At 40.9% G+C, this 23,178-nt stretch overlaps 1 pseudogene across 1 annotated transcript; it reads left to right on the top strand.

Annotated features, from left to right (window-relative positions):
• The first annotated feature begins 6,547 nt into the window (after positions 1–6,547).
• LOC124012344 lies at positions 6,548–21,532 on the top strand (annotated as a pseudogene). Its single transcript, XR_006834705.1, has 21 exons — positions 6,548–6,690; positions 6,934–7,059; positions 9,561–9,620; positions 10,452–10,655; positions 10,781–10,894; positions 10,984–11,118; positions 11,209–11,326; positions 13,528–13,796; positions 13,946–14,389; positions 15,563–15,755; positions 15,870–16,045; positions 16,139–16,275; positions 16,432–16,581; positions 17,326–17,494; positions 17,590–17,744; positions 17,931–18,054; positions 18,690–18,835; positions 19,707–19,840; positions 20,131–20,232; positions 20,550–20,641; positions 20,850–21,532. The product of XR_006834705.1 is annotated as a sodium/potassium-transporting ATPase subunit alpha-1-like (transcript).
• Positions 21,533–23,178: the final 1,646 nt, after the last annotated feature.

The following is a 23,178-nucleotide window of genomic DNA, read 5'->3' as shown; positions in this document are numbered from 1 at the left end:
ATGGCAATATCAGATTTCTCACAGACAAATATCACTATGTTTCATTCACACACTCAGACAGTGATGATCTGCTGTAACACACAGAGAGCGTGCCCAGGGAGGAGAGCTAGGTGGAATATGGACACCAATGGCTAAAAACACTACATTCACACACTCAGACAATGATGATCTGCTGTAACACACAGAGAGCGTGCCCAGGGAGGAGAGCTAGGTGGAATATGGACACCAATGGCTAAAAACACTACATTCACACACTCAGACAATGATGATCTGCTGTAACACACAGAGAGCGTGCCCAGGGAGGAGAGCTAGGTGGAATATGGACACCAATGGCTAAAAACACTACATTCACACACTCAGACAATGATGATCTGCTGTAACACACAGAGAGCGTGCCCAGGGAGGAGAGCTAGGTGGAATATGGACACCAATGGCTAAAAACACTACATTCACAATCATTCCTATTTCTCATACTTACTTCACTAAAACCACCACCACCAACTAACAAACCACCATACATTTTTTTGTTATGTGCCGGACCCCAGTAAGACTAGCTGTTGCCATTGGCGTTGGCTACAGTGGTGATTTTAACATGTAAATCTTAGTGGGGCAAACTTTTTGATGAATGCCATCAAAGCCACTACACAACACAAAAAAATACATTAATTGCACAATAACATTGGCAAATGGTGCCCACAAACTGTTAGGGCCTACATAAAGCTGTCCCAACAGCAGAGTCCCAACACCTTACATAAGTTTAGACCACTTTTGCAGCTTCAAGTTGACTGACATATTTTCATGAGACAATTAACAGTAACACGGCATAAAGTTATTATACATGTGTAGTAACTGAGTATTACAATAGGAAAATTGGTATAGGACTTTGGAAATTACTTTAGAATGGCATAAGTGTAATAAGAAACAGTTTCTAGTCCTTGTGTACAATACCTACAAAAACTCAGCTCATTGCTATGCATTTAAAATGCAAGTATCAAAGTATTATGTAACAGGCTAATAAAATGTTGCGCCAAAACAATGTTTATTACACAGGCACAATAACCATTTAATGTTAAGTGTAACTGAGAATGCTAACAGTAACTAAATATCCCAAAACTGCTTTCTGGAATCAACTACATCCATGGTCGATGGGAAATCATGTTAGTTTGTATTCTGAGTAAGCTGGATGGTATAGTGCATGTTTGAAACACTTACCCTCAGACGGACAGAGGTTCAAAGTCGTTTTGCTAAGCATCCAACTTGCTGTTTGCAAATGGCTTTGAATTACACTGTCTTTCCAGGTATCATGAAATTAATTGCAGCTTTCAACTTTTTCAGGGTCATACAGTAGTTGAGCATTCAACTTATTAATGCTTATCTGTACAAAATATCATTGGTTAAATATCATTCGATTTAATTATGTACACCTAAGGCAGTGGACATTCAGGAGAATGGAAATATACAGTGGGGCAAAAAAGTATTTAGTCAGCCACCAGTTGTGCAAGTTCTCCCACTTAAAAAGATGAGAGAGGCCTGTAAATTTTCATCATAGGTACACTTCAACTATGACAGACAAAATGAGAAAAAACATCCAGAAAATCACATTGTAGGATTTTCAATGAATTTATTTGCAAATTATGGTGGAAAATAAGTATTTGGTCAATAACAAAGTTTATCTCAATACTTTGTTATATACCCTTTGTTGGCAATGACAGAGGTCAAAAGTTCTTTGTAAGTCTTCACAAGGTTTTCTCACACTGTTGCTGGTATTTTGCCCCACTGTACCGAATGTTCACGTAGAAATGTATTGTGTAGCTCCAATGTGACTGTCAGATTGGAATAGCATAGGAGGTTGTGTGTGCTCTATTCATTCAATTTCTATCTTCAACATGCAGCTCCAGATACAGCCCTGCCGTTAGTTGAAACCAGCCAATCCAATAGTTTCAGAAAAGTAGTCACTTCCTGAGATCTGTGTGTAACGTGGATTTACACACATATCCTCTCAGTAGCAGTACTACACCAACTTTACAATACGGAGAGGTTACATCCTCGGACTAATCTAAACATTCGATTATTTACACCAAGGACTGGAACATTGGAAACCGACAACAGTATTAGGATGCAACAATGTATTTTCATTTTCAGCATCACAAGACAGACATCTCCACAGGACGACATCATTCCTATACATCCGTTCCAGAAGCTCCGTACAACTGTCCTACAAGACAGACTTCAGCAGATGGCAATATCAGATTTCGCACAAACAAATATCACAAGGTTTATTCACGTTTCATTCACATACTCAGACAATAACAATGTGTTGTAACACATATAGAGCCCAGGGAGAAGGAGAGCAGCTCAAGATGGAATATGGGCACCAACGCCTAAAAAACACTACATTCACAATCATTCCTATTTCTCATACTTACTTCACTAAAACCACCACCACCAACCAACAAACCACCATACATTTTTTTGTTATGTGCCGGACCCCAGTAAGACTAGCTGTTGCCATTGGCGTTGGCTACAGTGGTGATTTTAACATGTAAATCTTAGTGGGGCAAACTTTTTTTGATGAATGCCATCAAAGCCACTACACAACACAAAAAAATACATTAATTGCACAATAACATTGGCAAATGGTGCCCACAAACTGTTAGGGCCTACATAAAGCTGTCCCAACAGCAGAGTCCCAACACCTTACGTAAGTTTAGACCACTTTTGCAGCTTCAAGTTGACTGACATATTTTCATGAGACAATTAACAGTAACACGGCATAAAGTTATTATACATGTGTAGTAACTGAGTATTACAATAGGAAAATTGGTATAGGACTTTGGAAATTACTTTAGAATGGCATAAGTGTAATAAGAAACAGTTTCTAGTCCTTGTGTACAATACCTACAAAAACTCAGCTCATTGCTATGCATTTAAAATGCAAGTATCAAAGTATTATGTAACAGGCTAATAAAATGTTGCGCCAAAACAATGTTTATTACACAGGCACAATAACCATTTAATGTTAAGTGTAACTGAGAATGCTAACAGTAACTAAATATCCCAAAACTGCTTTCTGGAATCAACTACATCCATGGTCGATGGGAAATCATGTTAGTTTGTATTCTGAGTAAGCTGGATGGTATAGTGCATGTTTGAAACACTTACCCTCAGACGGACAGAGGTTCAAAGTCGTTTTGCTAAGCATCCAACTTGCTGTTTGCAAATGGCTTTGAATTACACTGTCTTTCCAGGTATCATGAAATTAATTGCAGCTTTCAACTTTTTCAGGGTCATACAGTAGTTGAGCATTCAACTTATTAATGCTTATCTGTACAAAATATCATTGGTTAAATATCATTCGATTTAATTATGTACACCTAAGGCAGTGGACATTCAGGAGAATGGAAATATACAGTGGGGCAAAAAAGTATTTAGTCAGCCACCAGTTGTGCAAGTTCTCCCACTTAAAAAGATGAGAGAGGCCTGTAAATTTTCATCATAGGTACACTTCAACTATGACAGACAAAATGAGAAAAACATCCAGAAAATCACATTGTAGGATTTTCAATGAATTTATTTGCAAATTATGGTGGAAAATAAGTATTTGGTCAATAACAAAAGTTTATCTCAATACTTTGTTATATACCCTTTGTTGGCAATGACAGAGGTCAAAAGTTCTTTGTAAGTCTTCACAAGGTTTTCTCACACTGTTGCTGGTATTTTGCCCCACTGTACCGAATGTTCACGTAGAAATGTATTGTGTAGCTCCAATGTGACTGTCAGATTGGAATAGCATAGGAGGTTGTGTGTGCTCTATTCATTCAATTTCTATCTTCAACATGCAGCTCCAGATACAGCCCTGCCGTTAGTTGAAACCAGCCAATCCAATAGTTTCAGAAAAGTAGTCACTTCCTGAGATCTGTGTGTAACGTGGATTTACACACATATCCTCTCAGTAGCAGTACTACACCAACTTTACAATACGGAGAGGTTACATCCTCGGGACTAATCTAAACATTCGATTATTTACACCAAGGACTGGAACATTGGAAACCGACAACAGTATTAGGATGCAACAATGTATTTTCATTTTCAGCATCACAAGACAGACATCTCCACAGGACGACATCATTCCTATACATCCGTTCCAGAAGCTCCGTACAACTGTCCTACAAGACAGACTTCAGCAGATGGCAATATCAGATTTCGCACAAACAAATATCACAAGGTTTATTCACGTTTCATTCACATACTCAGACAATAACAATGTGTTGTAACACATATAGAGCCCAGGGAGAAGGAGAGCAGCTCAAGATGGAATATGGGCACCAACGCCTAAAAACACTACATTCACAATCATTCCTATTTCTCATACTAACTTCAGTAAACCCAACAACGTCCAGCACATCGTAACGCGATCCCCTGAATGACACAAACAGGAAGGCTTTATACACAAGGCCACGCCCTTAATGAGCAATCACATACACCTGGCACAGGCAGACCAACACCGATACGTTCAAAATAGGTTGATGGTTCTCCCCGTTACACATATTCAAATAGTTTTGATAAGTAGTACTTTTTAACGATCTGTATTCAAACAGTTATAGTTACCTATTTATTCCAAAGAAATAGTAACTATTTAAAAAGCATCCAACAGAAATAGTTACTTTCCAAAAGCATAGTTCGAACTATCGTTATCCCAGGGCAGGTTAACTGTAACTATCGTTATCCCAGGGCAGGTTAACTGTAACTATCGTTATCCCAGGGCAGGTTAACTGTAACTATCGTTATCCCAGGGCAGGTTAACTGTAACTATCGTTATCCCAGGGCAGGTTAACTGTAACTATCGTTATCCCAGGGCAGGTTAACTGTAACTATCGTTATCCCAGGGCAGGTTAACTGTAACTATCGTTATCCCAGGGCAGGTTAACTGTAACTATCGTTATCCCAGGGCAGGTTAACTGTAACTATCGTTATCCCAGAGCAGGTTAACTGTAACTATCGTTATCCCAGGGCAGGTTAACTGTAACTATCGTTATCCCAGGACAGGTTAACTGTAACTATCGTTATCCCAGGGCAGGTTAACTGTAACTATCGTTATCCCAGGGCAGGTTAACTGTAACTATCATTATCCCAGGGCAGGTTAACTGTAACTATCGTTATCCCAGGGTAGGTTAACTGTAACTATCGTTATCCCAGGGCAGGTTAACTGTAACTATCGTTATCCCAGGGCAGGTTAACTGTAACTATCGTTATCCCAGGGCAGGTTAACTGTAACTATCGTTATCCCAGGGCAGGTTAACTGTAACTATCGTTATCCCAGGGCAGGTTAACTGTAATGTATGTTTTGTTATGCATCGAGCCCCAGTAAGAGAAGGTGTAGCCTTTGGCGTCGGCTAATGGGGATCCTGATTAAATAAAAATCAATATGACCTTTTGTCTATATTCCCGGTTCTATGAAAAGGACAAAAACAATGTGTTCCAATAAACATGGATCTGATCTGTTATTGGTCCTTATTTATTAATTCATGCTACAGTGGATCCCCTCACTAAGGGAACATAGACATGATCCCACAACCACAAACAGACAAGAGGTTTACTAAACAGCCACCCACGGCCTTCCACTCTGTCTACAAAACACAACCTCTCTTCTTGCGTGTTTCAAGGGTACGCACTTCAAGAATCAATAGGTACATATGAAAACGGAAGTAGAAACCGCAGATTTCCCCTTAGTCAGCTTTTCATGACATCACTCTGTATTCAGCTTCAAAGGAGCAGGTTTTGGTTCTATTCAACCAGTGAGTGACAAATACTGCAGAGAGAAAACCATGTTCTCCGTTCATTCATTGTCCTCATCCTTTACTGGTTGGGTTATTGTTAACATCTTTGTTTTCCGTGGGAGTTCTGTAAACTCACGAATACCTTTATTTCTTTATTTTATCATGGAGTTAAACTGAGACCAAGGTTTCTTTTACAGATGAGTCCTAAATGAATGAAATCAAAATTTAAATACAAAATGCAAGCAGAAAGAAAAACATGGTCATTCAAAACATCACATTCATCAGTAATAAGGTCCTCAATCAGCTTTCTGAATTGCCCCAGAGGCAACAAAACATCACATTTAAGAACATTTAGAAGATTTTTCAGATTGCTACTCAAATATCTACATGTGGTAGGTGCTAAAGTTGAATTACTGGTTGGGTTATTTTTAACCCATTTGTTTATTGTGAGTACTTTCAACTTCCAACTACCTATATACACATGGTATTGTAGGTACTATAGTGGCAAATGGTTGGGTCACTGGTTGTGTTATTTTGAACCCATGTGTTTATTGTGAGTACCATCAACTTCCGACAGGGATGCTTTCGTTATGGGGGCTCATGGTCAAAATGACCTAGCTGTACAGGTGAAGATTGGCACAGATCCTTCTCCACAACCCCTCCCATCCTCGGTCCCTTCTCCACACATCTGATTCATTCCTCCTGTGCACCTCCCCTTGGCCAGGTAAACCATATAAATATTCCATCCTCAGTTAGCTACCCAGGGAGCTCTTGGTTGCCTCGAGACGTGGAGAAAAAGGGAGAGAGGCAGGTGTAGACGTGCAACAGGTGCAGTTTCTCAGGATAAGGAGGAAATAAATGATCTTCACAAAACCACTGGGATTGAGACAGAGGTGCAAGGATGGGGCTTGTAGTAAGTCTGCATTGCACTTTTGATTATCGGGATTTTAATAGACTTATTTTGTGTTCTTTCATCTTCACTAAAAATATGTTATTTTACAGTTCATATACTTGCAAAAAAAGATTTCTCTATATTTCATATTAATTGCTGCTTCTTAAGGGGATACATTTCTAAATGGAATTTCTAGACCCGATGAGCAAAGAGGCACATTGATAGTTTGCAGCTTCTCATCATTAACGTGTGTTTGACATACAGAAGGGGAAAGATGATTATAAACTGGCGGCGACCTCCGAGGACGATGGAAAGAAGAAGAGTGAAAAGCAGGTGAAGAAAGCGAAGGAGAAGATGGATAAGGATGACCTGAAAAAGGAAGTTGACCTGGTGAGGAAAACTGATTATTTATTCATATAATGACATTAGATGACATGGACAGTGCACATGAATCCATATGCAATTTGTTTATAATATATACAATGACATAGCTTCAAAATGTTTGTGTTTTCTATAAGAAAAGACAAAGTTATATAGTACACTGTAATGAAAAAAAGTTTTTTTCCCACATGAAAAAAGACAACAGTTGACTGTAGAATACTACAGTTCTAACTATAAAATTCTACATGAAACTGTAGAATACTATACTGTACACTGTAGTATCCCTCGATCATGTGTAGTACTTACTGTAGAATGTTGTAGTATACTGTAGAATGTTGTAGTATACTGTAGAATGTTGTAGTATACTGTAGAATGCTATAGAAAATATGACAGTATTATTGTTTGTTTTTTAACACTGTAGAAAATACTACAGTAATGTTCACAAAAACACAACAGTCCACAAAAACACTACACTTATTTTACTTTATTAACTACAACAGTATTTAATATGCATATATCCTGCCAATTATATTCCCCATTGTGAGCCACCCATAAGTGAGAAATTATCCATTCAGACTTCAATCCTACTACCTACAAGTTATGGAAAATGCTTTCTTTCAGTATTTTTTCAGTAGGTTTCCTGAAGGAAGGCGTGTCAAAGATAATGAAACCAAAAAAACTATAGTAAATAACATATTAATGCAGTAATGTTATACAGTAATTTGGGCGGGAAAGAATTGCTGTATTTCAAATGGTACTGTAATTCCATCCCACAGAATTCACTACCATAAAAAAAATGTTGTAGCTCCTAAAACGTTTTGACCACCAGTGGGTGCATGGTGTTGTTGTTTCTGGCTCATTACCATATTTCGAGGCTTGCCTTGTAAGAGGCTGTATTTGTTGCACCCGTTATCGAGAACGTTGTATGAATTTAACTGGTGTGTGGTAGTAGCGCCCCAACCATTTCAAATGTATAGGGAACATACTGAAGTGGCAGTAAGCCTTAAACCTGTCATGGTTGAGCATTTTGCCATGTCATTTTGCCCTGTAGTCGCTGACCGTTTGGAAGCCTTTGTTAAGGCCTCTAGAAGTGCTAATGATATGAAACACAAAATATGAATTGATATGCTATAATGTGTAAGCACTACCTAACAGCTAACCTGCTTGTACCAATCCCATGTCGTGTAAAACACTGTGAAATACAAACCCCTTCTCCCCTCAATTCATTTCAATTACAGTCAGTAGTATTGACTGTTTTTCACACATTTTCAACTTTAACTGTATATATATGTAACGGTTCTCTTTAGGTGAAGTAGAGGCGGACCAAAATGCAGCGTGGTTTCTTTGATTCATGTTTAATAACAAAAGATAAACATGAACACTACAAAAACGTGGAAAACCAAAAACAGCCCTATCTGGTGCAAAACACAGAGACAGGAACAATCACCCACAAACACACAGTGAAACCCAGGCTACCTAAATATGGTTCCCAATCAGAGACAATGACTAACACCTGCCTCTGATTGAGAACCATATCAGGCCAGACATAGAAATAGACAAACAAGACATCCAACATAGAATGCCCACTCAGATCACACCCTGACCAAACAAAACATAGAAACATACAAAGCAAACTATGGTCAGGGTGTGACAATATAACTGTAAAACACATTTCACTGAACCTGTCCAGTGTGTGACAATAAAATATGTTTTATTTTTAACCGTATAATAGAGTAAATTCTATGATATTTTACTGTCATTACACAGTAATTGCTTTCATACTTTATTCATATTACAGTAGGCAATATTAAATACAGTAACTTACCACTAGCTGCCTGTAAGTTACTGTAAAATTCACGGCAACCCCTTTACAGTGTAACCCTATTCATCTCTGTGGGCCAGAAAAGGTGCAGCACACAACCTATCAAGCCTGTATAAAGCTCTTTGGTTTACAGATTTGCATTTTCATTTACTTACTATCACTCTGCAGTGAGTCTTGGGGGCAGTTCTAAAACCCCAATAGCCTGTGTTTAAACTTGAGAGAAACAGTAGCCTTTCATTGGAAACTGCTTTCTTACATGTAGCGAAATAGGAAAACGGATATGTGCACTGTGCAGTACTTATTCGGGGCAGAAGGTAACATTCAGTAATGGATTCAATCACGAATCAGAGTGATTCCATCCATCATACAGAAACAAATGACTCTTCTATGGTTTAAGGTCAAATCTGTGCTGCATGACCTTGTCATACATAGAATCAGTTCAAACTATTAGAGAAATGTGTTTCATCACTAAATGTTCTGTTAACTTCTACCAATGTGGAAAGATTAAAGAACAACAAGCTCGCTCTCTCTCTCTCTCTCTCTCTCTCTCTCTCTCTCTCTCTCTCTCTCTCTCTCTCTCTCTCTCTCTCTCTCTCTCTCTCTCTCTCTCTCTCTCTCTCTCTCTCTCTCTCTCTCTCTCTCTCTCTCTCTCTCTCTCTCTCTCTCTCTCTCTCTCTCTCTCTCTCAGGATGACCACAAGTTGACCTTGGATGAGCTTAACAGGAAATACGGCACAGACTTAGCCAGGGTGAGTGAATATCTATGTGTGTTCATGTGTGCCTCCGTTTGTAACATTGACAACCAGTTGGATCAGTAGCTCCTACGGATGAAAGCTGACTGTAATTTGCGTTGGTAGAACTTCCTCTGCCTTCTAAGTCAAGATGGCATCACTATCTAACACCGAATCGTAACATATGAAACATATCTATATCTTCCTAAAGTTTACACAATTTGGAGTAAAACATATATTTTCAGATTGTGTGACATCACTTTGCTTACTTTGTGCCTTTTCTTTCCTCCTTCCCTCCCTCCTCCTTTCCCTTCTCTTTCCTCCTTCCCTCCCTCCTCCTTTCCCTTCTCTTTCCTCCTTCCCTCCCTCCTCCTTTCCCTTCTCTTTCCTCCTTCCCTCCCTCCTCCTTTCCCTTCTCTTTCCTCCTTCCCTCCCTCCTCCTTTCCTTCTCTTTCCTCCTTCCCTCCCTCCTCCTTTCCCTTCTCTTTCCTCCTTCCCTCCCTCCTCCTTTCCCTTCTCTTTCCTCCTTCCCTCCCTCCTCCTTTCCCTTCTCTTTCCTCCTTCCCTCCCTCCTCCTTTCCCCTTCTCTTTCCTCCTTCCCTCCCTCCCTTTCCCCCTCTCTTCCTCCTTCCCCTCCCTCTCTTTCCTCTTCCCTCCCTCCTCCTTTCCCTTCTCTTTCCTCCTTCCCTCCCTCCTCCTTTCCCTTCTCTTTCCTCCTTCCCTCCCTCCTCCTTTCCCTTCTCTTTCCTCCTTCCCTCCCTCCTCCTTTCCCCTTCTCTTTCCTCCTTCCCTCCCTCCTCCTTTCCCCTTCTCTTTACATTTTCCCTCTCTCCTTCTTCCCCCACCTAGGGTCTATCCTCGGTTCGGGCTAAGGAGATCCTTCTTCGGGATGGCCCAAACACCCTGACTCCTCCCCGCACTACCCCTGAGTGGGTGAAGTTCTGCAAACAGCTCTTTGGCGGGTTCTGCATGCTGCTGTGGATCGGAGCTGTGCTCTGCTTCATAGCCCACATTATCCAAGTCACCTCAGAGGAAGAGCCGACCAATGCTAATGTGAGAATCATCATACAATCGTAGAATTCAGAGATAATTTGAGATGAAGCCTCTAGTGCCTGAAAGGCTTTTCCTACTTAATGATAACACAATATTCTCATAATCATTCTGCCTCTTCTTAATAGTTGTACCTGGGCCTTGTGCTCGCTGTTGTCGTCATTATCACCGGTTGTTTCTCCTACTACCAAGAAGCCAAGAGCTCAAAGATCATGGACTCCTTCAAAAACCTGGTCCCGCAGGTTAGACTTCTGCCTTTTCAAACTCCTCTGAGAAGAACTCTATCATATAGTTACGTGTGCGGATGTTAATCGTGTCATCTTCCTTGTAGCAAGCCCTGGTAGTCCGTGACGGTGAGAAGAAGAACATCAACACTGAAGAAGTGGTGGTTGGCGATATAGTGGAGGTGAACGGCGGAGATAGGATACCAGCTGATTTGCGTATCGTCTCTGCCAGCGGCTGCAAGGTGGATACTTTAAAAAAACATTAAGTCATGTGTCACGTAAATGTAATTCATTCGTTGTTGTAATTGACACAATTATCTTTCCCCACTCAGGTGGACAACTCCTCTCTCACTGGTGAATCTGAGCCCCAAACTCGTAGTCCCGATTTTAGCAATGACAACCCCCTGGAAACCAGGAACATTGCCTTCTTCTCTACCAACTGTGTTGAGGGTAAGTACCTTCTGTAACTATCTACAATTATTGAATAGTTCAAATTTCTTGTATATATTCGTTATTTTAAGAGGGGATTCAGACCGGAGTTAAAAGCGCGTGTATTGAACTTTATTCATGTTGTATGCACTGTTTATTTGTTTCTATTCTGTTTGTATTCTGCCATTGAATTTAAGCATGTGGGTAACGCCAGAAATGGAGGTGTGTCGGAGGTGTGTCTGACCTTGATTTAATACCCAAATAATTCCATCACCATTAATAAGGTCGAGCAAACATGCCGGTTATAAGTGGAAAAGCATCTACTTTATTTTTCCCTGATAGAAGTAACAGCATTCTCCATGCACTGTAAATTATAAATTGACAAGAGCTAATTGATAAGAGCTAGGTAAATGAGTAATCCCCTCAGTGAAGTATGAAATATGTGCCGTTATGCAGATTTTTTTTTATTGTATGGCTTTATAACTTGCAGGGATTAAATTTGGAGACACGCGCCAAATGGGATGACAAGGTAAAGAGTTGCGCCAAATGTAACCTTTGTGCCCTTTGGGGTGTTTTAAACATATTCTCCAACGTTTCTTGTTTTTTTATTAGCCACTATCGGTCGGTGACTGTACATAATAACCACGTATATTTAGTGTTCGTTCCCTTCTCTACATTCGTATCATTCCACCACACCATCACATCGTTTGATTTAGCCTACCTTTCTCGCATTCATCTGAAAACGCTGTCACGTCTTTGTGTCTGTGGCTGAGGGTCAAGTAATAGTGTATACTATTTCATGAAGGCCCAATACAAATTGTAGTAAAAATAAATCTGGGGTTTATAGGCCTGTTAAATCATTCTGGAGCTGTAACCGATATATATAACCTGCCCAGGGACTGCCGTTGAAAATTAACCGGCGGGCTAAAACCGGCACTTTTACTGAAACGTTGATTAATGTGCACTGTCCCTGTAAAAATAAAATAAACTAAACTAAAACATGGATCTTGACGCACAGCGCAACACTTTGCACAGTTCCATGATCAGTGCGGGCAATTAGGGTATATTTACTATATCATACTATTTTATACTATTCTCCATGTTATAATTATAAAACTATTATAGGTTAGACTAATTTCAACGTTACCATTGATTAACTGAATGTGGCGACTTTCAAAATGAATCAAAACACCTTTATTTGTGCATAAAGGCTTTATTTTTCCATGAAGTAGGATTTATGATTATTCCCTAAACACAAATAATGTGTAAAATCAGTGTTTTAAAATGTATGCGTGGGTTCTGAAACAGCCTTGAAAACACATATTTGTCTCTATCGTTCTATATTCTCAACACATTCTCTACAATCAAGTCTTGTGGCGATCAAATTCAAATATAAGGTACACAGGTATTTAAAGAGATGACTTTAGATAAATTAACAGAAAAACGAATTAAACAAAAACTCCCTGATTGAATTGGTAGGCCACCAAGTGGGTGTGTTTTCTGAGGTTTAATTACATGTATTCAGTGCTCGCAAGGAAACCTTGTTAAGCGCCTCCATAAAGTAAGTCTGAATACCAACTACTGAGAAGTGGGTTGGAAAGGGAGGCATAGGAAAAGTGTTCAATTGTCTGAATTGCCTCTTTGTGATTCTAAACTAGGAATCATCAAATCATCCATTTTTTTTGAGCCCACATTATCCAGGTCACCTCAGAGGAAGAGCCAACCAATGCTAATGTGAGAATCATACAATCGTAGAATTCAGAGATCATGAGATCCCTGGTCAGGGAGCCAGAACATAATTGGCTGCAAGAAGCCCAAACAGATATCATATTTGACTAAAACATCATCATTTCAAACCTTTGCTTACAGTTGTATATGATCACGTGTCTCTCTATTATGTGTGGGAATACTTGTGAACATATTTCCCAAATTAAAATCACCTGGAGCTGATTTCCTGACCCCCCAAAAAAAAAAAAAAATATATATATATATATTTTTTTTTAATAATATATTTATATTTTATTATATTTATATATATATATATATATATAATGTTTTTTATATATTATTTTAACAATTTTGTTATATGTATATCTATTTTAAAAATTGCTCAGAAATCATGGGAAGGCAAAATAAAACCACCCGCGTTCCAAATTCGGCGCACGGGACGCCAGTTGGAGAACCCTGTTCTAAACCACATACTCAATTTTTGACCCTTCCAGGAACTGCCAGAGGTATCGTCATCAACACTGGTGACCACACTATCATGGGTCGTATCGCCGCATTGGCCATGAGTCTGGAAAGTGGGCAGACGCCTCTCGGAATTGAAATTGATCACTTCATCGAAATCATCACCGGTGTGTCCGTCTTCTTCGGTGTGACTTTCTTAATCCTCTCCGTCATTCTGGGCTATGGATGGCTGCCATCCATCATCTTCCTCATTGGAATCATCGTCGCTAATGTGCCAGAGGGTCTCCTGGCTACTGTAACTGTGAGTGCTGATGAAAAATCACGTTTAACAAAAACTTAATGAAGAAAATGTATACAACATTTGACAAAATATGTTTTTTGTTACAACAACAAAACATATTTTGTCTAATTTTCTATTATTTAACCCTCTGCTATGGATTTCCATCTTAGGTGTGTCTAACTCTGACTGCCAAGCGTATGGCCAAGAAGAACTGTCTAGTGAAGAATCTGGAAGCTGTGGAGACCTTGGGGTCCACCTCCACAATCTGCTCCGACAAGACTGGCACCCTGACCCAGAACAGAATGACTGTGGCTCACATGTGGTTCGACAACCAGATCCATGACGCTGACACCACAGAGAACCAGAGTGGTACCTCTTTCGACAAAAGCTCTGCCACCTGGGCTGCCCTGGCTAGAGTCGCTGGCCTGTGCAACCGAGCCGTCTTCCTGGCAGAACAGAACAACGTACCTATCCTCAAGAGAGATGTGAGCGGTGATGCCTCAGAAACTGCCCTGCTGAAGTGTATCGAGCTGTGCTGTGGGTCTGTCAAAGACATGAGAGAAAAGTACAGCAAAGTCGTTGAGATCCCCTTCAACTCCACCAACAAATACCAGGTAACCACGTGGTCAATCAAATCTAATCAAGCTTTATTTACACAGCAAATTACAGACATGGAATGCAACACAATGTGCTTCACAAAAAAAAACTGGGAAAAAACTATGGAAGTAAAAACTGAAATATTTCCTACATATTTACTACTGCGATCTAAAATATGGTGTGATGGACTTAAAATCATGGATGGCTTTTCTCAATCAGCTTGTAACTGCTACTGGGTATCTACATCCAGTCAGCTTGTTACTGCTACTGGGTATCTACATCCAGTCAGCTTGTAACTGCTACTGGGTATCTACATCCAGTCAGCTTGTAACTGCTACTGGGTATCTATATCCAGTCAGCTTGTAACTGCTACTGGGTATCTATATCCAGTCAGCTTGTAACTGCTACTGGGTATCTACATCCAGTCAGCTTGTAACTGCTACTGGGTATCTACATCCAGTCAGCTTGTAACTGCTACTGGGTATCTACATCCAGTCAGCTTGTAACTGCTACTGGGTATCTACATCCAGTCAGCTTGTAACTGCTACTGGGTATCTACATCCAGTCAGCTTGTAACTGCTACTGAGTATCTACATCCAGTCAGCTTGTAACTGCTACTGGGTATCTACATCCAGTCAGTTTGTAACTGCTACTGGGTATCTATATCCAGTCAGCTTGTTACTGCTACTGGGTATCTATATCCAGTCAGCTTGTTACTGCTACTGGGTATCTACATCCAGTCAGCTTGTTACTGCTACTGGGTATCTACATCCAGTCAGCTTGTAACTGCTACTGGGTATCTATATCCAGTCAGCTTGTAACTGCTACTGGTTATCTACATCCAGTCAGCTTGTAACTGCTACTGGGTATCTATATCCAGTCAGCTTGTAACTGCTACTGGGTATCTATATCCAGTCAGCTTGTAACTGCTACTGGTTATCTACATCCAGTCAGCTTGTAACTGCTACTGGGTATCTACATCCAGTCAGCTTGTAACTGCTACTGGGTATCTACATCCAGTCAGCTTGTAACTGCTACTGGGTATCTACATCCAGTCAGCTTGTAACTGCTACTGGGTATCTACAACCAATAAGTAGCCGTAACTTTACTTTACCAGGCTCACTGGTTCCCTTCTGAGTTATTTAAAATAAAGTCAACCCTCTTCATGGTGTCATCTCATCTTCCACTAGCTCTCCATTCATGAGGACAGCACGGCCAGCGAGTCCAATCATCTGCTGGTGATGAAGGGAGCCCCTGAGAGGATCCTGGACAGCTGCTCCACCATCTTGCTCCAAGGCAAAGAACATCCTCTGGATGACGAGATAAAGGAATCATTTCAGAAAGCATACGAAGCGCTAGGAGGACTGGGAGAGAGAGTGCTGGGTAAGAGGGCACACCAATATGGAAACATATTCATTCAAAGGTTTGTGAGCTAATGTACAGTCTTAAACATGAAGAATTTGTTCTAGGTTGTTTCTGCCTCTGCGTCCTTTCCAGGTTTCTGCCATTTCCAGCTCCCTGATGACCAGTTTCCAGAAGGCTTTGACTTTGACTGTGAAGATGTGAACTTTCCCACTGAGAATCTGTGCTTCGTTGGCCTCATGTCCATGATTGACCCTCCCCGTGCTGCTGTGCCTGACGCTGTGAGCAAGTGCAGGTGTGCTGGAATCAAGGTATGGCAATATCATAGTAAACTCAAGACTCTTCGGTCATCACACGTAGCAGCCACTGTGAACAGGCCACTCAAGTTCCCGTCCTACCCTTAGGTTATCATGGTCACTGGGGATCATCCCATCACTGCGAAGGCCATTGCCAAGGGTGTGGGCATCATCTCTGAGGGCAACGAGACTGTTGAGGAAATTGCTGCTCGTCTGAAAATCCCAGTTTCTGAGGTCAACCCAAGGTATGTTGCAGTTTGTTCGGGAACATTTCAGTGTATGTCATCACACTGTCTACACTTAAAGAGGAGTGAAAGAAACCTAGATTTAGCCGTTTTGTGAAAAATACAAGCCAGTTATATTTAGCTTATATTATAACTTTCCGTCTTTGTGCCATGCAGAGATGCCAAGGCCTGTGTTGTCCATGGTGGAGAGCTGAAGGACATGACCCCGAAGAGTTGGATGACATCCTGATGCATCACACTGAGATTGTGTTTGCAAGAACTTCTCCTCAGCAGAAACTGATTATTGTGGAGGGTTGCCAGCGTCAGGTACTATTGAGTTAATGAATCAATGCTTATGAGTTAGTCAGTATCATTGCATCTTTCGTTGCTAAGATCTTTAACCTCTACAGGATTGGTGGGTTCCCCATGGAACGGTTGAGCTAACATAGGTTAACGTGATTAGCATGAGGTTGTAAGTAACAAGAACATATCCCAGGACATAGACATATCTGATATTGGCAGAAAGCTTACATTTTTATTACTCTAACGGTACTGTCCAATTTACAGTAGCTATTACAATGAAATAATACCATGCTATTGTTTGAGGATAGCGCACAGTTATGAACTTGAAAGTTATTATTAAACCATTATTAGGCACATTTGGGCAGTCTTATACAACATTTTAAACAAAAATTCAATGGTTCATTTGATCAGTCTAAAACTTTGCACATAAAATGATGCCATCTAGTGGCCAAAATCTAAATTGCAACTGGGCTAGAATAATACATTATGGCCTTTCTCTTGCATTTCAAAGATGGTGGTGCGAAAAAATACAAAAAATGCATGTTTTTTTCTTTGTATTGTCTTTTACCAGATCTAATGTGTTATATTCTCCTGCATTCATTTCACATTTCCACAAACTTCAAAGTGTTTCCTTTCAAATTTTATCAAGAATATGCATATCCGCGCTTCCGGTCCTGAGCTACAGGCAGTTAGATTTTCGGTATGTCATTTTAGGCGAAAATTGAAAAAGGGTCCGATCCTACTAAAAACCTCTCTTACTTTCCACAGGGGGCCATTGTGGCTGTGACAGGCGATGGTGTGAACGATTCCCCTGCTCTGAGGAAAGCTGACATCGGTGTTGCTATGGGTATCGCTGGATCTGACGTCTCCAAGCAGGCTGCAGACATGATCCTCCTGGATGACAACTTTGCCTCCATCGTGACTGGTGTTGAAGAGGGTATGAGGAGCTCTGCTGATGATTATCAATCTGCTGTGTCTTTCCATCCTTCTGTCATCACCCTGACTATCCCGTCCATCCTCCATTTCCCCCAGGCCGTCTGATCTTTGACAACTTGAAGAAGTCCATCACCTACACCCTGTCCAGTAAAATTCCAGAGATGACCCCCTTCCTCTTCTTGCTCCTCGCCAACATTCCACTGGCCCTAGGGACCGTCACCATCCTCTGCATCGACCTGGGAACTGACATGGTGGGTCTTTCAGATGTGGATATTCCTCTTTAGTGAACAATCTGATCATGAGTTCGTTCTGGTGCATCACCACGAACAATGTCCGTGGTCATTTCAGAGGTTGTTCAGAAGATATTCTCACAAACATCGAAGTGACCATCGATATGTCTCTAATTCGGGTGTTCCTTTCCCATTGTTACCTTCAAGATCCCCGCTATCTCCCTGGCCTATGAACAAGCTGAGAACGACATCATGAAGAGACAGCCACGGAACCCCAAAACAGACCGACTGGTGAACGAGAGACTCATTAGTGTGGCCTATGGTCAATTTGGTAAGGCTTCTGTTTAGGCCTTTATGAGTTGTATGTTGACCAGTCTGTTTCATAGCACATTTACAATCTGATCAATGTGTCTTCACTGACAAAATACTTGGTCACACTTTATTAGGATAGTCCATCTGTATTATCAACAAAACATCATACTATCAACAGACTATCAGTTGATTAGCAACTGCTTGCCATGGTTAGGGTAAGGTAAAGTTATGGTTAGGACTAGGGTTAGTAGATAGTTAGGTGAAATGTTACTGATGTTAGTCTGTAGATAGTCCATCTGTATTATCAACAAAACATCATACTATCAACAGACTATCAGTTGATTAGCAACTGCTTGCCATGGTTAGGGTAAGGTAAAGTTATGGTTAGGACTAGGGTTAGTAGATAGTTAGGTGAAATGTTACTGATGTTAGTCTGTAGATAGTCCATCTGTATTATCAACAAAACATCATACTATCAACAGACTATCAGTTGATTAGCAACTGCTTGCCATGGTTAGGGTAAGGTAAAGTTATGGTTAGGACTAGGGTTAGTAGATAGTTAGGTGAAATGTTACTGATGTTAGTCTGTAGATGCTCTACAGACTATCCAAATAAAGTGTTACCAAATGCTCTCCTCCTTTTTCCTCTTCACAGGAGTGATGCTGGCCGCAGCCGGCTTCTTTACATACTTTGTAATCATGGCTGAGAACGGGTTCTATCCCATGGACTTGCTAGGAATCCGTTTGGACTGGGAAAACCAGTATATCAACGACTTGGAGGACAGCTACGGCCAGCAGTGGGTGAGTACTGCTACTGAGTACTGCTATCTTACTAACGGATTCATAGAAATAGAATGAATAGAAATGGCATCTCCGTTCAAGTCAATGACGGCATAATGGATGGGCTGGCATCAGTTTACCAGTCAAATTGCCCGGTTTATAGCTCCTATCCTGTTCTCTTCATTACATTTATATGAAGGGATTAGCATTAGCCTTGTTTTGAGTACCTTCTTGTGTGATGAGTTCTCCATTTGAACTTTTTCAGTCTCTCCCATTTTTTTTTTTTGTTCATTCCAGTAAGTTTATTCCATCACGAAATTCAAGAAAACTAAATAAATCAATAAATGTGATATAGTATTAAAAAAGTTTGGAAGTCATGGCTGGGATTATGGATCAGGGTTGTTGCACAGCTTGCATTTCAGATAGTCAGTGGATGAACAGTCAATGCCAGAGAGACAGGTCTGTAGCCTCGGCCCTGCACCACACAACCCCCAACGTCCTCTCTGTGCTTTGGGCTTCGTAGACAGCTTGCTACTATTCCTCCATTTGTGCTTGTGGATTCCACTGCTGCCGCTTGCTCACATTCTCACCACACATTTAGTAACATTGTAATAAACACGTTCCCCCTTCTCCCCTCTGTTTTCCCTATCTATCCACATCTCTTCCCCTCTCTCTCCCCCTCTCCCCCCCCCCTCTTTCCCTCTCTCTCTCTCCCCCTCTTGCCCCCCCCCATCTCGTGCTCTCTCCCCCCTCTCTTCCCCCTCTCTCTCTCCCCCCTCTCTCTCTCCCCCTCTCTCTCTCCCCCTCTTGCCCCCCCCATCACGCGCTCTCTCTCTCTCTCCCCCTCTCTCTCTCTCTCCCTCTCTCTCTCTCTCTCCCCCTTATCCTTCAGACATATGAGAGCAGAAAGATAATTGAGTTCACCTGCCACACAGCGTACTTCGCCGCTGTTGTGATTGCACAGTGGGCCGTTTTGATCGTCTGTAAGACCAGGAAGAACTCCTTCTTTCAGCAGGGACTAATGAAGTAAGTACACACATCGATCTCTGTGGTCTGGGTCCTAAGACACACACACACACACACACACACACACACACACACACACACACACACACACACACACACACACACACACACACACACACACACACACACACACACACACACACACACACACACACACACACACACACACACACACACACACACACACACACACACACGTTCATACAGCCCTGCGACTCACTTCAAAAATCAATATCCACCCTGTTGGTTTTAAATCCATCAAAATGAATTTGTTTTTCCTCCCACCTCAGGAACCGTGTTCTCATCTTCGGACTTTGTTCAGAATCTGCCCTGGCTCTCTTCCTGTCCTACTGCCCTGGAATGGACGTTGCCATCAGAATGTACCCACTCAAGTGAGCAATAGACCCTTCAGATTATAGATTATACCAGATTATATTATGCTCATCTGGAACAAAGGTCACCCTCTGTTTTAAAAGATGAGGTGGAAAATGGGTGGATATTATAAAGGGCGGAAACTACTGCGGTCTCACAGGATCAATACGCAGCTCCAGTGTAATGGAGTTTACTACCCAACCAAGGAAGAATACGCAGCTCCCAGATTTACGCTCAATTTATTTATTTATTTATTTTCCTTCCCTCTTTCCACTTGTCTTTCATTCACTTTTACCTCAAATCTTTTTCTTTTCTATTTCCTTGTCTTTTTCCTCAGGCCTTTCTGGTGGGTATGTGCCTTTCCCTACACCCTGCTCATCTTCATCTATGATGAGGTTAGAAAATACATCATGCGACGGAACTCAGGAGGTAAGTGCTCAGGGTCTACCGACGACAACAAGTTTTTAAGTTAACGCCGACAATTGGCCGTCACTGTCAATTATTGTACAAGAACATGACAATGACATGTAAGATTGGGAGTGCGGTATTTTATCATTTGTCTCGTGGAGATTTGCAGTGTGGCAAGATGAAATGGAAGTCATTTGTTTCTTCTCTCGGGAATGGTCTCTTCATTCAGGTTGGGTGTACCAAGAGACATACTATTGAGACGAAGAGGTCGGGAATGGTATCTTCATTCAGGTTGGGTGTACCAAGAGACATACTATTGAGACGAAGAGGCCGTCCCAGGATCACTCAGTCACTCTGCTGCAGTATTGCCTTGTAATGCAATCGTTCATTTTTACAATGATATTAAACCCATTTGCTTTGATAGACAATTCTCAGACCTTTCTTGATAGTCTGTTCCTGTAGCTCTTTAAGAGTCTCGGTTGCACTTTACTATTCATCTTTATGGAGTCAGATTGCGTCGTCTTATTACGGGGCATCATCAAACACGAAAGAGGAGCATCGCACATCCAACACCAGATCACCCTAAAAATCATTCGATCCTGTAGCTTTCTCCAACACGGATCGATCTGAAATGAGCAGCAAAGACAACAGGTCACGATGTCAACAGTAGCCTATCCCTGGGAAATGCATTTAGGTCTACCTTTACTTGTAAATGAAGTCCATCCGTCTGTCCTTACATGAGAAAATGCTTCAATCAAATGGTTCTGTGTTTTGATGTGGGCCTATCCGAAAACACGGTGGAACTGTCTGGGTTCATCATTACTCCTAAATGCTTGTCTTTCTTCAAAATGTCACTGTTTTCCTTTAGGCTACCTAAACATGAGAATAACTGGTTATTAGCCTATATGAACTTGTAAAATGTAGTCAGTGTGTGTGAGAAACAAACTGTGAAAAAGAGTGTCACCATGTGGTGGTCTCTGATGAAGGTGCTGGTTTAGATTATAGGTGCAACTGTCCCAGCGTCCCGTTTGGAGGACGGAAATGACCGGTAGTTTCATTTCAATTTTTTTATGTCACATGCACAAGTACATTAAAATGCCTTTCCTTCCAGCTCTAACCCCAGCAAAGCAGTAATCAATAACAGTGTAATACTAAAAATAACAAGGTAGAACAAAAACACACAAGATATGAAAAGAAGAAAGAAGATAGAACACAAAGTAAGTAAGCGTACTATAATACAGGGTCAGTTCCAGTACCCTATGTGTAGGGATACTGGTTCAATAGAGACAGATACACAGTTCACACATGTATTACTACACTCAAGAGACACACACACACACACACACACACACACACACACACACACACACACACACACACACACACACACACACACACACACACACACACACACACACACACACACACACACACACACACACACACACACACACACATATCAGCCAGGAAGTGGACTAGTGAAATTCTCAGTGATAGTGGTTTCTAGAACAGAGAGAAAAATACACAAAATCTAATTTTATTTGTCACGCGCTTTGTAAACAACAAGGATTATCCGTAACCATGGTAGCACTCACATGAATGTAGAAGTGTTTAGAAACATGTTTTATTCTTATTTGCAATAAAAGTGACTCCAAAATGACACAATACATTATTTACCATTCATTTCTATTGGGCACAAAAGAATCTATAACACAACCTAAACGAACTGCATATACATCCAACACGTGTGTAGAGTCACAAGCTTGATGTTGTCATTGCATGCTAAGAATATGGGACCGAATACTATAAAGTAGTCAAAAAATACTTTGGACTACTTTATTGGGTAGAATCTTTAGGGAGTCAATCATTTTGACCCTTACCTTTTGAGAGAAATAAACATTACAAAATATATTTCTCTGAGCAATTGTATTAGTATGAAATAATATAATTGTGCAATTTTTTTGAGCATACAATATAGCTCAGTATTTTAATTATTTATTTTACACTGTCGTTATTGCTCATCTTTATCAAGGGTGTCACTAATTTTAGGCCCCCACTGTAGTACCAGACAGAAGAGATGGTAGACCTGTCAACTATTTTAAAGGTTTGTGCAGGAAATAAGGCTCTAACAGTTCAAGTTGACAAGACTGGCAGTGAGGTCACTCAAGTATATTCTTCTTAACTGCTACAGATATTTTCATGCTTCGATTTAGTGCAAAGATTCTCAACAGTCCCGAACCATATTTACATTCAGCACACTGGATCAGGAGTTTACTGTATCACCAATCAAGTTACTTTATTATCTTTGACAGTCAGTCTTTGTTGTCGAGTTACATACAGTATGAACACAATATCAAATGCTCATATTTGGCTGTTGATCTCCTACATGGGTCCCAAAAGATAATCAAGGACCTTTTCAGTGGTTCAACCAGCTGTCACTCAAAAACTCCTCGACCAATCGGATTCATTAAGAGAGCCCCGGTGGTGTCTTTTGCCATTGCGTCCTCACTGGTTAAGCCTACCCAACCCTCAATATCCACTTGGAGCAAGCGTGAAGT

The sequence above is a fragment of the Oncorhynchus gorbuscha genome, linkage group LG24, assembly GCF_021184085.1.
Source record: "Oncorhynchus gorbuscha isolate QuinsamMale2020 ecotype Even-year linkage group LG24, OgorEven_v1.0, whole genome shotgun sequence".
Lineage (NCBI taxonomy): Eukaryota > Metazoa > Chordata > Actinopteri > Salmoniformes > Salmonidae > Oncorhynchus > Oncorhynchus gorbuscha.
This window is presented reverse-complemented; position numbering and strand designations above follow the sequence as displayed.